The sequence below is a fragment of the Martes martes genome, assembly GCF_963455335.1.
Source record: "Martes martes genome assembly, chromosome: 13".
Taxonomy (NCBI): Eukaryota; Metazoa; Chordata; class Mammalia; order Carnivora; family Mustelidae; genus Martes; species Martes martes.
This window is the reverse complement of record NC_137901.1, coordinates 91,593,669-91,608,780: the sequence shown is the minus strand read 5'-3', so window position 1 is coordinate 91,608,780 and position 15,112 is coordinate 91,593,669.

The window sequence follows — 15,112 nt, the reverse complement described above, 5'->3', positions numbered from 1 at the left end:
TGTTTCACAGAATGGCCCTTTCGGAGGGGGACGGCTTTGTTTTCTCCCGTCAGCAGCTTCCTCTGCCTCGCTCAAGCGGCCCTGAGAGGTGGCGGTGCTACTCACCCGCTCGCTGCCCCCCACCCCCGCCCGAGCCCCAGCTCAGGGGCCGCTTCCGTCGTCCTCTTCTTTGTCTTCTGCTTGGATTGAGATGAGGTTTGCGTTGACAAATAAACGACCATTTTAAAGTGAGTAATTCCATGGCATTTAGCACGCTTGGAGCGTTGTGTGAACACTACTTCCGTCTGGCTCCCACATGGTTTTGTCCCCCAGAGGACACCATGTGCCCGTCAGCTGTCCCCCTCACTCCTGCCTCCTCCCCCGCCCTGCCAACCCCACCAGCACCTGCTCTCTGTCCCCATGGGTCCTCCTGTTCTGGACCTTTCCTGCAGATGGAACCACGTGCCACGTGGTCTCTGGTGTTGGGCTTCTTTCCCGTGGCATCACGTTTTCAAGGCTCGTCCACATGGTAGCAGGTGTCCGGGCTTCGCTCCTTTTGATGGCTGAGTAGTAGTTCCCCGTGCGGACCAGGTTTGGTTGCTCTGTCCATCTGTGGCCGTTGGGCGGTGTCCACCTTCCGGCCATCGTGATGTATGCTGTGAGCACAAGTGCGTGGGGTCATCTGAGCGCCGCTCTTCCGCGGTCTGATGCGGCTTCTCCCTCTCCCCCTCGCAGTGATGGGGACCTGAGGGCTTGCTGGGGGTGGGGAGGGGGACGGAAGGGCCTCCTACTGACCTCAGCACAGAGCTCCCTGCTCGGGGGAGATGCCCAGGGCTCGTGAATGCTCTCCCACTGCCCCACAGGCGAATTTAGGTGCTGTCCCTATTTGGGAAGCACAGAGGACCCCCGACAAGGAAAACCTCTGCTCAGCCCCTTGACCGTGGGGCTGGAGAAGTTGTCCGGGAAGGAGATTCCCTGTGGCCACGTGGCTTTTAGATCATCGTTGTTCATTTAAAACAAACAAAACCACGTTGGGGGAGGGACCTGTTGGGTTTCACGGATGCACCCGTTCTGTTACTTAGCCTGTGAAATGAGTCGGTGTGAGGGGCAGCAGGAAGCCCCTCCAGGGGAGTCTGCCTGTTTGTATGGGGGACCCGCGGGTCACCGAGTGTCCCCGGACAGGCAGGCGTGGTGACATCCCTCCCAGCCGCAGTTAGGGTCCGGGTGGCCCAATGCCAGGACTTTCCTATTACTGTGGGAAATGATTTAGCGTCTCTAGATAGCAAATGGGCGACTTTTTCTCCTGGGAAGAGAGAGTGTGTGTGTGCGCGCGCGTGAGGTCCGACACGCTCTGTGCCTCTGACTCCCTCCTGCACACCGCGTTGCTAGGGAGCTGGTTCATCTGTGCAGGAGCCCCAAGTTCTGGGAGGAGAATAAAATGCGGTGTTCTTTTCTCTTTATGCTGGAGTCTCAGGGGCCAGGAGCTGGGCCAGAGGGTAAACACCCCACAGCTCACAGTGGTGTGGTTGCACGCAGTCCTTGAATTCCCGGTGGCCTTGGGGTGTCTCGGCTTCGTGGGGCCACACGGAGGGCGGCTGCTTCCCTGCTCCAGAGGCCGCGGCCCTGGGCCCGGTGGAGGAGCCCCCGGGCGGTCAGCAGGGGGATGTCGTGCTCTGGATCCACCCAGGGAATACCACCGGCCCCCAGCCCCGCCTGGCTCTTCTGTCCCGGTTCTTGACCGCAGCTCCCGGAGACAGAGCCTGGCAGGGAAGGAGAGCCATCTTGGGGGGTGTGTGTGCGTGTGCGCGCGTGTGTGTGTGCGCGCGTGTGTGTGCGTGCTGAAACACGGACGTTTCATAGGCTCTGGGTTCTTCTGCATGGCGGCTGGTTCTCTCTCTCCGTCTCCTCTCAGCCTGCCTGCTGGCCTGTTGGCAGAAAACTCATGAATCATTTCTAGCTGGATCCAAGCAGGGCTGACACCCCCGTGCCCTCCCCCCTCTCCCTGCCTCTCCTTCCCTCTCTCGCCCTCCCTCCCTCCCCCTCGCCTCTCCTCTCCGAGCCTCCCTCCCGCTCACCCCCTGTTTGTAATCTGACACAGTAGACTGCAGTTGTCTGCGCCGTGAACCTCCCTGAGTCTTGGCACAGCTCGTTCCTAAGGTAGGCTGAGATTTATTTTTTTCTCCTAAAAATAGCTTCCCGTTTCCCTTCCCCTTCCCGCACCCCGGAGCTGTGGCGCGGCGATGGCCGGGCAGTAGCCGGAAACTCTTTGCCCCGACAAAGTTTATTTTCCAGCGGTGGGAGGATGCCCTTCAGAATGGGGTCCAGGTAGCTGGGCTGCCGGCGAGACGCCTGGCGCAGGGGAGCCCCGGGGAAAGGAGCGATGTTTCCAGACGATTCTGCCTGCCCAGGGCTGATTTTGCAGCTTGATCCCCACGGATCTGTTTCCAAAGGGCAAGGCTGGCCGCGGTCTTGCACAGCGTGCAGGTCGCTCACCCCTCCTGCATCCACCCCCCCAGTGTCGTGGTCATCGGAAAGCCCCTCTGGGAGAAGTTTGACATCACCCGGGGCAGTGCCTTTCCAGCCCGGCTGGAGGAGGTGCGATGAGGGCGGTTTTGGAGGAAGGCTCTGGGGGCTCTGGAAGCCGTCTTCTTGGGGGCTGGGGCTGGAGTGGGGAAGGGGGTGTGGGCCACGAGACACGAGAGTTGGTTGTGTCATTCACAGCTCAGCTCTGATTAGCAATGCATCGAGGGAGGAACCTGCACGTAAAGGATTTGTCAATTCATGTCCCATAGACTGACTTGAATAATTTGTTTGTCAAAACAGATGTTCCCGGCAGAACGTGCATGGGGTGTGTGTGTGTGTGTGTGTGTGTGTGTGTGTGTATGTAGGCTGCTGGCTGGGGTAGGCTCTCCCCGAACTCGTCTTTTCACCTGGAAATGCAGTGTTTACATGGCAGGAAGACCTGCCGGCAGGGAAGTTGGGTTGGGGGTTGGGAGCAGGGGTGAAGCTTGTTCTCCTGCAGCTCAGGCCTCTGTAGAAGCAGCTCTGCTTCTGTCCCCAGGGAGCCCGTGCCAGCTGTCCCCCCGGTGTGGGTTTTGCCACCCAGTACGGGGCGTGGGGAGGGGGGCTGCTGGGGGTCCCTGCAAGGACTGGGGACAGGGCCTTTCCAGACCCTTGGACTGGGTTTCATTCCTGCTGGTTCTCAGGGCAGTGGGGTGAGTGCGGAGGGAGGGCCTTGGGGAGACCTCCCATTCTCCCGCATCTGTCCCTTCCCGGGAGAGACCCCGCCTCATGAAGGGGGTGGTAGATGGCCCAGACAGGAGAGACCCAGTGAGGAGGGCCCAGCTCTGAGAACGGAAGAGGAGACAGGAAGAGGAGGCTGGCGGGCGTGGAGCCCCTCTCCTCGCAGACAGTCTCTGAGCTGGGAGAGGACCAGGCGTGGAGCCCCTCTCCTCGCAGACAGTCTCTGAGCTGGGAGAGGACCAGGCGTGGAGCCCCTCTCCTCGCAGACAGTCTCTGAGCTGGGAGAGGACCAGGCGTGGAGCCCCTCTCCTCGCAGACAGTCTCTGAGCTGGGAGAGGACCAGGCGTGGAGCCCCTCTCCTTGCAGACAGTCTCTGAGCTGGGAGAGGACCAGGCGCCCGGGCAGGGAAGCACAGCAAACTCACCCCACCCGGCAAGGGGAGCAGTCTGGGGGTCCTCGGAAAATAGCCACTCCCCACCCCCAGATGCCTGGCCCCTCTGCTTTCTCCCAGTCCCTGCTGGACCCGCCCGGCACTGGCTTCTGCCCGGCCCGGCTTCCTAGCTCAGAATGTCGTGTGGACACTGGTGAGTTTGGGGCCTCCGGGCAGGACAGCTGTGTGAGATCCAGCATGGGCAGTGGCGTGGGAGGCCGCGGGGTGGGGTGATGGGGCTGCTCCCCGGGTCTGGGTGCTGTACCCCGCACAGAGCAGGGCTTGCCAGACGACTGCAAGGAGGGGTGGCAGCCGCTGCTTGTCACCATCCCTTCAGAGAATGTGACAGACCGGGTCCGGGGAAGGTCGGCTTGGCCCCGTGCCACCAGCAGGTTTTTGGACTGTGCGGGGGCTGCTGCCTCCCCCATGCTGGGAGCCTGTGTCTGGTGTCCCGCGGAGCATGTCTGCAGAGACAGGGACCTAGTCCCATCCGAATGACGCGTGTGCACACGCGTGGACAGTTTGCAAAACTTCCCCAGGTAAGGCCAAGTGTAGGCTGTGCCGTGAGGTCCCAGCAACGCGGCAGGAAGGGCAGGGAGCCGCTCAGCTGACCGGCTGCACCATGACTTCCAGGTCCCTTCATCTTGCTCTGCGCGTGGCTGGCGTGTGGGAGGGGACGGCGTGCTCACCGGGCGGAGAGCACAGAGCCAGAGGCCGCTCCCCAAGCCCCCTTGGCTTTCATATCAGAGCCCCTCCTCGGCGTTTTTGGAACGGAGGTTGAGACTGCATGAGAGCCGTGGTTCTCAGACATCGTGAGGATGATTCACTGGGTGAAGACACGCGGTCTCTTGCTGAGCAGGCCCTGTGGGTGCCCAGTTTGCGTTTCTCACTTGTCCAGACGCCGAGCCTGTGGTCCAGGTACCCGGCAGTGGGTTCGAGCCTGGCCGTGGGCACACCAAGCCTCTCTGGGAGGCGACTCTGCTTTCTTGGGCTTGGTTGAGGGTTATTAGGCGTGACCCTAACAGAGCACCTGCCTCCCACATGGGTCGAGACTCCTAAGTGTTCAAACTTGGCTTGGGCTGCGGAGGCTTTTTTGTGCAGCCACGGTGAGAAGGATTTGACCACCGAGGTTCCCCGGCCTTTCCTTGGGCTGCCTGCTGGAAGGCGGAAACTGCTTGGCTCCGGGGGCCCTGGAAGGGCGGCTCTGGGGGCCCTGGAAGGGCTGCACTGGCTGTCCTGGTCTGTGATGGCTGAAGCCAATGTTTCACACCAGCTTCTAGAAAATTCTTCATTTCTCTGCTTTCTTTTGAAACAGATAGGCCTACCCCATGACCTGTTTCCCCGAGTTCCCTCTGTGCTCCTGCCTGTTTGGAAGCCTGTCTGGTCTTGTTTGGGCACCTGCCCCAGGTGCTGGGGAGGCAGCCGCCGGGCTTGTTGGGGTTGGTGGCCGCTGGGGTCCAGATGGTTGGCTCGGCCACGCTCCTTGGTCTCCAACATGCTGTCACTGCTGCCTCCTCACTCTTCCCTTCCTGGGTCCTTCTGTCCCTCCCTCTGGCCTGGCATGCCCACCCGTCTCCCTCCCTCCATCTCTCTCTCTCTCTCTCTCCGTGCTTGACTCTTTCTCTTTCCTCATCTACCTCCATCCCACGCCTGTTCCTCCTCTCTCACAGACAGACCCTTCGTCATGCTTGATACCGAACCGTGGATTTGCATGTACGGGAGCCACATTGCGCTGTTGTACTCGGAGGAGCTCTGATGAACAGGAATCCCAGGAGCCAAGCCCTTGCTCCAGTCCCCACCGCCTCCATCCGTGTCGCTGCGTGTGTTTCCGGTTGGGGACTGTAGGGGCTGCACGTATCCCATCGTGTCCGTGGGCCGCCCAGGTCCTTGTTCCTGTGTCCCCTGGGGTCCTGTGTGGGAACCGTCCTGGGGTGCGGCTCAGCAGCGGACGGCGGGGTCAGGGACACGTCCTTCCCGTCGCACCAGCTGTGCGAGGGGCCCTCCTTCCCCACGTTCTTGCCAACGCCCAGCGTCGTCCGGCAGTGTGCGCCAGCCCACAGGCTCCCGTCCTCCCCCGTGTCCCTGAAGGTGGTTGTGAACAGGGTTTAGGAGATGTGCCCACTCCAGACTCCCGACAGTGTGGGAGGCAGTGTGGGGAAGGGTGAGTCTCCAGGTGACGGGCTCTTCTCAGGTGTTACAAGGTCTGTGCCTCACGGTCTGGGGCCGTCTGGCCAGCCTCATGGTGACAAGACTCAAATTAACCCTCACCTTTGGAGGCCACGTTTCCAGGCGCCCAGAACCCCTGAGAAGACTAAAGAAGTGATTTTTCTGCAACTTTATACCTGCGCCCCGTAACTCACCCTGCCTATGGGGGGCATCTTTCCTTTACAAACATCCATATTTATCTTTGAGTAGGCCACTCCTATCTACTTGGGTTTGCTGGCTTGGAAGTATTCATGCACGAAGCAGATAGCTGAAAAGTAACCCTTCATTTCAACGCTGCCTTCCCACCTTTCCTAGTTGTTCACTGGACCAGGAGCCCCACGACATGGGAGGAGCCAGGGATCCTCTGGACTTTTGAGGGACCAGATATCTGTTCTTCTTGCGGGCAAGGGGCATATGGCGACCCCAGGGCCTCACGGTCTACCCAGAGTCCAGGCAGCTCAGAGTGATGTGGCCTGCAGAGAAACAGGCAAAACAGGGGGATCCCGACGTTCACTTGAAGTTGTCTTGTTTGCTGAGACTGTGGTTGTCTGTCTTTCCACCCCGATGAGCACTTTGCATATATTAGGTGGTCAGTGAACACTGTTTTGAAAGAATGAATGCAGGAGACACAATGGTCTGCACGCCATCCAGGCTGGGCTGGGCTCCCTGCCCACTGGTTGGAATTGCTGGCCTGGGCTGCGAGTCCTCCCTGCCTTCAGCAAACACGCGTGGTTATCGGTTACTATGACAGTCCTTCTGTTAGGATTAAGTTCCCAGAAGGCAGTGGCTGTAACTTATCTCTGTGTGCCCAGGGACCAAGGCAGTGCATTCATTTATTCAGTCAACAAACATTTGAGTAGCTATTAAATACTAAGTAGCATTTTAGGGGCGAGGCACAGAGCAGGAAACGAGGTAGATGAGGTCCTTGCTGTCATGGAGATGACATTTGTGTGTGTGTGTGGGGGGGGCACAAGTAGGCAAATAAATAACAGAATGAAGACATGACCAACCCAAAGTAGAAGAGGCAGGTAGAGGATTGCAGGAGCCTGTTGAGAGATTGTAGGTGGGTGATCCTGGAAGGCCTCTCGGAGGAGGGAACGTTGCTGCTGAGCCGTGAATGATGAGAGAGATCCGGCTGTGCAGTCCCCAGGGCAAAAGTCCTGAATATTTGGAAGGAGGAGGTTGCCTTCAAGTCTTCGGTTCTCATCTCTCGTCAAATGGTGTACTGACTGTGCGGACGGGATGCTCTTAGCGCAGGTGGGGTGACGAGGGACTGCTGCCCAACCTTCCCCTGGGGACCCAGTGTCAGCGGCTGGAAACAGCGAGCAGGTGCTCCTCGTCAGCTCCGTCTTCAGGGAATTGGGGATGGGGGTCCCCCGGTCTGAGCTGCAAAGGCCCCCCCCACGACTCACCCCTGTCCCGCTCCTCCCTGCTCCCGCATCCGGCCCGGGGCCTCCAGAAGAACTTGGTGATGCTGCTTTTGGACCTAAGGCCTTTCGAGTGGATCTTGTAGATGTTGTCTAATCGAGCAGATCTGGCGGTGGGACTTTGGGGAGATTCCCTCCGATTAGATGCTCTTGGTGCCAAAACCCAGCATGTTCTCTGCGATGACAATATTTAGAATTGGCGGCTGCCGTTGGTTCGGCAGAGCTGGTGCGCTTCGTGCTGTTGTGCGCGGTTACTGTTGACTTCCTGCCTCTAAGGGGGAGAAACAGTCCCCACCACGTTGCCATGTTTTTGCCTCGGTAGAGAAGATAGGGCAACAGGTTCGTTGGCTTGTTTCTGACCTCTCCCCGCAAGACCCAGGCCTCGGGAGCTGGATTTGGGCTGCTTTCTGGGGCCCAGGGTCTGTCTGCCCTGGATGCCTGCCAAGTCAGCGGGCACCTGCTGTGGATGGGAACCGGGGCCCCGGCCCTGCCTGAGAGCCCCCAGCGCGCGGCGCGGCCTCCCTGGCTTGAGCCCGTTGCTCTGTTTTGTTCCGTCCCTGCTTGTTGGCGCGGCCGCTTCGCCGTGGCAGGTGGTGAGCCTGCACCGCGGGCAAGCTAGGAAGGGCAGGGCGAGAAGAGCGCGGACGACCAAACAGTGTGCTCGTCCTGTCCCCACGGGCGCGTCATCGATACCAGCAGTTTGTTCCCGATTCTTGTTCCGTCCTTAACTAGCTGGAACTGTGTTACCAGTGTAACTGTTAACACGAGAGCATTGCAGCTTCTGGTGGGCAACTGCCGACCCTCACTTCGGGGGGCTGTCCCAGTTTACTTAGCCTTCGGGACCGTAGGTAGGCTGTTGCATTTTCGCTCCATTGTCTCAAATAACGCACGGCCACCATAGCCAGTCTGCTGTTGACTGCGTCAAACCCGGGGCTGACCGTCGGGGGTGGGTGGTCTCAGGCTGCGTTTTGCCGCAGGGTTTCCCAGGGTGCAGAGCAGCCACACGGCAGGGGCTCGGGCTGGCGGCGGGGTGATGTGATGACGCGCCGACCACCAGCCTCATTTCCCCTCTGACCCCTCCTCTCCCTCCTGTATTCTCCGGCCCTTGAGTGCAGAGTGCCGGCCTCCCCCCAGATACCCCGGCTTGAGAACTGGGAGTCTTGGGTTTCTTCTGTCCATCCCCAGCCAAGCAAAGCCAGCCTGCTCGAATGTGTCCAGTGGCTGGCAGTGGCTGGACTTAGTGGGTGTTCCACGGTGATGCACGAAGGGGACAGGCATACCCCACACCCTCCAAGACAGGCTGGGTGCACCTGTCAGATTTGGGACAATCCCCGAGCCCCCAGTCTGGGGCATGGTCCCTCCTCTCCTGTTCTGGACCATTTCTCAGGCAAGCCTGAATGAAGAGAACTGTTGTAAACTGATCTTCAGGCCTCGAGTGTGGTGTTACCGTTTGCTGTGGGCTGGGCATCGCTGTAGAACTCGATTCTTGTGTAACACCGGGGCTCTAAGACGTGGGCTTTGCTGCTGGTTCAGACCCATTTTACAGATGAGACAGTGGTGTAAAAGAGAGGAAATGGCTCCTCCCAGGTCACACAGCTGGGGTGGGATGGGCTGGGTTTTCAGCCACGGTTGGCCTGGCTCGGAAGCCCACGGGTACCCATGGGAGGAAGCTTGGGGCAGACGAGGAAGAGCACGCAAGCCCATGCGTCCAGAAGGCAGTGACAGGGCTGAGGTCACAGTGAGGGGGACCTGAGGCAGGACCAGGTCTAGGTAGGAGGAAGAACCATCAGGAGGTTCCCAGGGGGTGGCAGGCCTACAGGGGGAGGCTGGGTTCCTCTGGCTGTTGGGTGGGGAGTGGGTGGTAGGGCAGGAACAGACCCAGGAAGTCAGGAGGGGCCAGGACGGGGAGGGAGTCTCAGCTCAGACTGAGGGGGTAGCAGGACAGGTGAGATTCGGGTGAGATTCAGGTGAGGACAGGTGAGATTCGGGGTGTGAAGGGAAGGAGAGGGCACACATCGGTGGGAACGAGGCTCGGGTACAGCTAGACTGAGTCTGGGAAGCAGTGCTCGGTTGTGGGGAAGGGGAGATCGGGGAGGGCAGGGGAGACACGTGCCATTATGGATGGCTCTGTCTGCAGCAGGGGTTCTCAGATCTTCTGCAAAGTACTGACGTCTTTGGACAAAGTATGGTCTCCCTGTATGTTGGATGACTGTCCAGCCACAGAAAGGAAGAGACACTGATGTCACTGAGCTCTTTAAAAAAAAAAAGACTTTATTTTATTTGAGACAGAGGGAGAGAAAGAGAGAGCGAGCTAGCACAAGCTGGGGGAGGGGCAGAGGGAGAGGGAGGAGCGGGCTTCACAGGAGCAGGGAGCCTGATGTGGGGTCAGTCCCAGGACCCTGAGATTATGACCTGGGCTGAGGGCAGATGCCTCACTGAGCCAGCCAGGCGCCCCTGCAGGATCCCTTTTTATTTATTTATTTATTTATTTATTTATTTATTTATTTATTTTTTAGGATCCCATTTTTGAGAGAAGTCCAGTGACGGAAGTGGACCAGTGGTCGTCCGGGGCTGGGGAAGTTGGGGGGCGCCGGCACGTAGCTAAAGGGTGTAGGTTTCCCTCTGAGGGACTGGAAACCTTCTGACCTTGACTGTGGTGATGGTGGTCTGGACCTGGTGGTCGCTGTCCACTTCCAGTGGATAAATTTGCTGATGCATGGGTTCCGTCTCAATGAATCCATTTGAAGTTTAAGGAATACTGTTCCCGGGCGCCTGGGTGGCTCAGTGGGTTAAGCCGCTGCCTTCAGCTCAGGTCATGGTCTCAGGGTCCTGGATCACGTCCCGCATCGGGCTCTCTGCTCAGCGGGGAGCCTGCTTCCCTCTCTCTCTCTGCCTACCTGTGATCTCTCTGTCGGATAAATAAATAAAATCTTTAAAAAAAAAAGAATACTGTTCCCCATGTCCCATCCCACAACACCTGCTCTAAGAGGCTTGAGTGGGCCGTGAACTCAGGAACTTTTCACTGGGTCCCAGGCGTTGTGGTGGCCTATCTCCACCCGCTTGTCACTTGAGGACCAGTTTAGTCATTTGGTGTTTTCTTGGTCATTTCCGGATTTCACACAGTTAATTTCTATTCCTTGGGGGGAGCAGGAGGGTGGGGTCAGCTCGGCAGTCAGAGGCAAAGTGGAGCCTAAGCAGGCTGATCCAGGACATCCCCTCCTCCTCTGCTAACACGTCGGAATATGGTCTCACCCCCCTGGGGACCACTGGTATTTTGGGGGGGATTTTTTAAAAAAGATTTTATTTATTTATTTGACAGACAGAGATCACAAGTAGGCAGAGAGGCAGGCAGAGAGAGAGAGGGGGAAGCAGGCTCCCCACCGTGCAGAGAGCCCGATGCAGGGCTTGATCCCAGGACCCTGAGATCATGACCTGAGCCGAAGGCAGAGGCTCAGCCCACTGAGCCACCCAGGTGCCCCTTTTGGGGGACTTTTTGAATAATTCCCTTGTGGATTACTAATAACCTATTATTGATTAATAATTCCATCAATGATTAGTCTGTCTGGAGTCCGGTAATAACAGCAGTACTAACGATGGCTAACGTGGACGGCAGCCTCCCCTCCCCAGGTCTAAATGTGTCACGGTGGTCAACTCCTCTAGTTGCAGAATGACGTTGCAAGGCAGGTGCTGTCCTTCTCCACATCTCACAGATGGGGGACTGAGATTCGGGGAGGGAGGTGAAGGTCCCCGCTCATGCAGCCGGGGAGTGTCACAGCCCAGAGGAGCTGCGATGCTGTGCACAGAGCCGATCCCCCTAACCACTGGGCCGCCCCCCAGCGAGGATGTCCCTGTGCTCCCTTCTCTCCATGTAGCATCTGCAGGAGGAGCCTCTCTCCGCGGCCTCCAGTAGTCAGCCCTGGCCAGGCTGCAGGCAGAGTCGAGAGCCAGACTGGCTGTTCTGATCTTGGCTCGGCAGTTTCCTGGCTGTGTGAACAGGGCTGTGTTTCTTAACCTCTCCGCGCCTCTGTTTTCTTACCGGTATAATGGGAAAGCAGTGGCACCTATCTGCTCATCGAGGACGGTTGCTCTGCGTCCTGCTGTTCTTGGCCAGCTGGGGAGGCTGACCATGGGCGTCTTGTCGGTGAGGTGATTGAAACGATGGGGAAGCATTCGGCACAGGGCCTGGCGTATCGAGGGTTCAGTCAGTGTTCACTCTCATTACTGTTATTGTCACTGGGCTCCAAACAGACGAGCTGTTGAGATGGTAATGGAATTAGGAGGATGATACCAACAGTCCCAAATAGGACGGGATCCTGACCGCACATGTACTGCGGAGACCTTTCCGTTTGCCCGGCGTCCAGTGAGGGTTTTTCTATGTACTCCCTCTGCTCGGCTGACAGCCGGCCCTGCAGACCCACTCCCGGGCCCTCGCCCAGGCCATATTAGAATGCCTGCCCGTCCCCAGTCTCTGTGCCCTGCAGGTCCGAGGGCCGCCTTGTATCCTTGTGACAGGTCACGTGTAGTGGGAGGGATGCAGCCATGGCCGGCTCACGTCCTCCTTTATTAAGTGCCCACCTTCGTGTTGACGTGAGCAGCGGCTCCTTTAAAGGCCCGGGACTCCCGGCTCTGCTCGGGTCGAAATCAGGCTTTATATTCCGGAGTCACCATTCCAATCTGTCTCAGCAGCCCTGAGCGCGGCTGCCGACCGCACAGGCCCTTTGAAGTTGGTTTTCTTTTCGTCTCCCGGGCAGTGCAGCCCAGATTTTCTGTGGATGCTTCTGCATCTGTTTATTTTTTCTTTCTTCGCAGCAGCACTGCCTAAAATGTGTAGGAAGAGTGCCGGGCCGGCAGCGGGGGGAGGGGACCGTCTGCCAGAGTGACCTAGTGCTGGGTGATGAGCTCAGGGAGGGGAGGCTGGCTCAGGCTTCCCTTTGTGTGGAGGACGGAGGACGGAGGACGGCCTGGCTGCTGGTGGAGCTGGAGCGCTCCTGCGGACGCGGACCGGGAGCAGGTGCTGGAGCGTGCCCCGGACGCCTGCGCTGATCTTCATCAGCTCCGGCCGTCAGAATCTTGATTTACAGGGGGAGCCAGCCGGGTGATACCGGGTCAGGGTCCACGGTGTCCCCGCCCTGCTGCAGCCACCCCCACGATGACTCTGTGGCTCCCCATCATAGAAACACTGGTGGGAGAATGTAACCCTTTTCTCCCCAGGAGGACGGATGCCCCAGGAAGTGTGGATCAGCCCACACACCACCCCCCCCCCCCAGCCCCCAGGGCCTGGATTCTGACCTCCGTTTGGAATTCACAGTGTGGTCACCTAGTGGGAGGGGCTGCGAGGCTCGTTGCCACCTCGCTCTGGTCCTCACTCCAATCTCCACACCTGCCCTCCCTTTTCCTGGGTAACAATGGCGTCAGGGTGCCTTTCTGCCCTGGTCGTCCATCCGACGTGACTGCTGAGTTAGTATCTTTCCTCAGTGGGCCCATTTTCCTTTTAGAAGACATTTATGTAGGCTAAAAATAAAAGTTTATAAGATGACCATCAATGAAGTCTTTATCATACGAGGTGAAGGCCAGAGGGTCTCACTGTTTCTAGCCTCCCTCCCTCCCACTTGCACCTGCCCCTGGTCTGTCCTGAGCCCTGGCCTCTTCTGATGAGAGGGGAGGCTGGGGAGTGAGTGCTGGGAAGGTGTGGGGACACCCTGGTGCCTGCCCGCCCAGGCTTCCTCCTGCAGGAGCTCTCAGAGGGGAATGGAAACAAGGGTCATTTTCTTAGTCTCTGAATTAATGTTCTTTAACTCGGCCCTGAATATTGATAAAGCCGGCAGTGGAGAGGGCAGGGACAGCCCATACCGTGCCTTCCGACAGCAGCCCTCACTCTCACGCAGCACGGGCTTTGCGGGGATCCTTCTAGCCTCCCTGTGGGGCCGGGGGAGGCGGCCGCAGGGGCCCCCAGGTGCGTCCCCATCCTGATCCTGGGACAGTTACCTCACAGGACAGAAGAGTGAGCGTCCCCTGTGCGGCAGTCGGTGGGTGAGCTAAATATCTCCGGAAGGGGGGATTTATGAGCCTGGATGGTCTGGGGGCGGGTGCGGGGGGCACCTAACTGCTGCCCCAAGGGAGGGGCAGACAGAGCTTTGAGGTGCACAGGTGCACGGCAGAGGAGGTGACCCCAAGGACAGACCGCAGTGACCAGGCCACAAGCCAAGGGTTCCTGGGGGGCTAGACGGTGCCAGAGGCAGCAAGGATCCTCTCCTCACGTTCCCAGATGGCTCCGTTTCAGACTCCTGGCCTCCAGGTCCAGGAGGATGCATTTCTGTGGTTTTAAGCCCCTGAAGGTGCTGTCGTTGGTGGCCCCAGGAACCTCCCACAGAAGGCATTTCTCTGATCTCAGCCGTGCAGACGGAGGACTGGGCAGGGAGAGAAGTGCTTAGCCTGAGGGTATGCGGCCAGAAAGCAGCCCCTGGGCTTTGAGCCCCAGCTTGGAAATCATCGCCTTCTGCTGGGCTGCACCCCGAGGCCTGTCTGGCGGGCAGCCCCCACTCCGGGAAACCGAACTAGGGAGCTGAGCCCGGAGGTAGGTGGGCGGGTTCCTGAGACGTGCCCAGGGAATCCTTTCTGCAGGAATGTCCGAGGCTGGGAGGCACTGAGTGGCAGATTTCTCCTGGGTCTGAAAACTGCCATCTGTGGGTGCATTTGTTTTCTCAAGCAGCAGGCTGGGGCTCAGGCTGTCTGAGTGCCCGTGAGAAGGGGCTGGTGTGGTCAGGAGCCTGGAGGAGCTGTTGCCCCTCACCTCCGCCTCCCGGCCCCTTTGGGTCCCCCCTGGTGGTCCTGCTGTCGGAGGAGCATCCGTGAGGCCACGAGCTGTGTCCCCCTGACTTGGGGCTCAGTGCAGACACCGGAGCTCTGGTTGGGGCACTTTGGGTGCGGGAAGGGAGGCACTGCTGGGGCTGCCGAGCTGGTGACTTCCCCAGGGGGGACGGGGACAGCTTCCTCCTCGGGGGCAGGGGCGGGGGGGGAGGTTGAGAGGGGCCCAGGCCTCTGCACTGTGTGAGGGGTCCCTGCGGGATTGGGGCTGATCTCCCCCCTGCATCCAGAGCTCTCTCCCTACGCAGGTCCCAGGCTGCCCGTCATGGGGTGCTGTTTTATTTTTCTTTCTCCTCCCCTGGGAATCCACTTAAAAACACACATTGAAGTGGCTGAGCCTTATTCAGGATGTGAGCAAACACAGGGAGCCCTGAGCAGGCAGTGACAGCAGCGGATTGTTTGTGGCCGCCCAGGGCGGGGCGGGAGGGGGCGGGTCACGTGAGGGCTAATGCGTCTCAGATCCTGATTACAGGGGGATCGGCCCCCGCCCTGCGCAGCGCCCGGCTGCAGACCCCAGACCAGCTCAGCGGGCCCGGGGCCGCCGTCCCCAAGCCACAGAGACCACGGGGCGGGGCGGGGCTGCAGGAGAGGATGCTGCGTGGCAAAGGGACCGTCCACTCTGTGCTTTAAAAACAGTGATCATTTAAAAATGCCTTTCCTGTCCCTAGATTCTAAAGGCAATTTTCGACCCCAATATTAATGTAATCTTTTCATTAGCGAATTAAGTGTTCTTGAGGGAAGGGTGAGCCGAGCATGGCTGGGGCAGTGGGGAGCACCTGTGTGGTGATGATGGCCATTGTCGGCAGGTGATGGGGTGTGACAGGTGAGCGTCGTGCTCCTGGCTGGTGGGTTGGAGTCAGACAGTCTGGCATATGTGGTGACAGTTTCAGGCTTCTGGGCAGACGATGCCGCTTGTGCCCACCGCAGTGACCCAGTGACCTGCAAGCGTTACGGAAGATCCTAT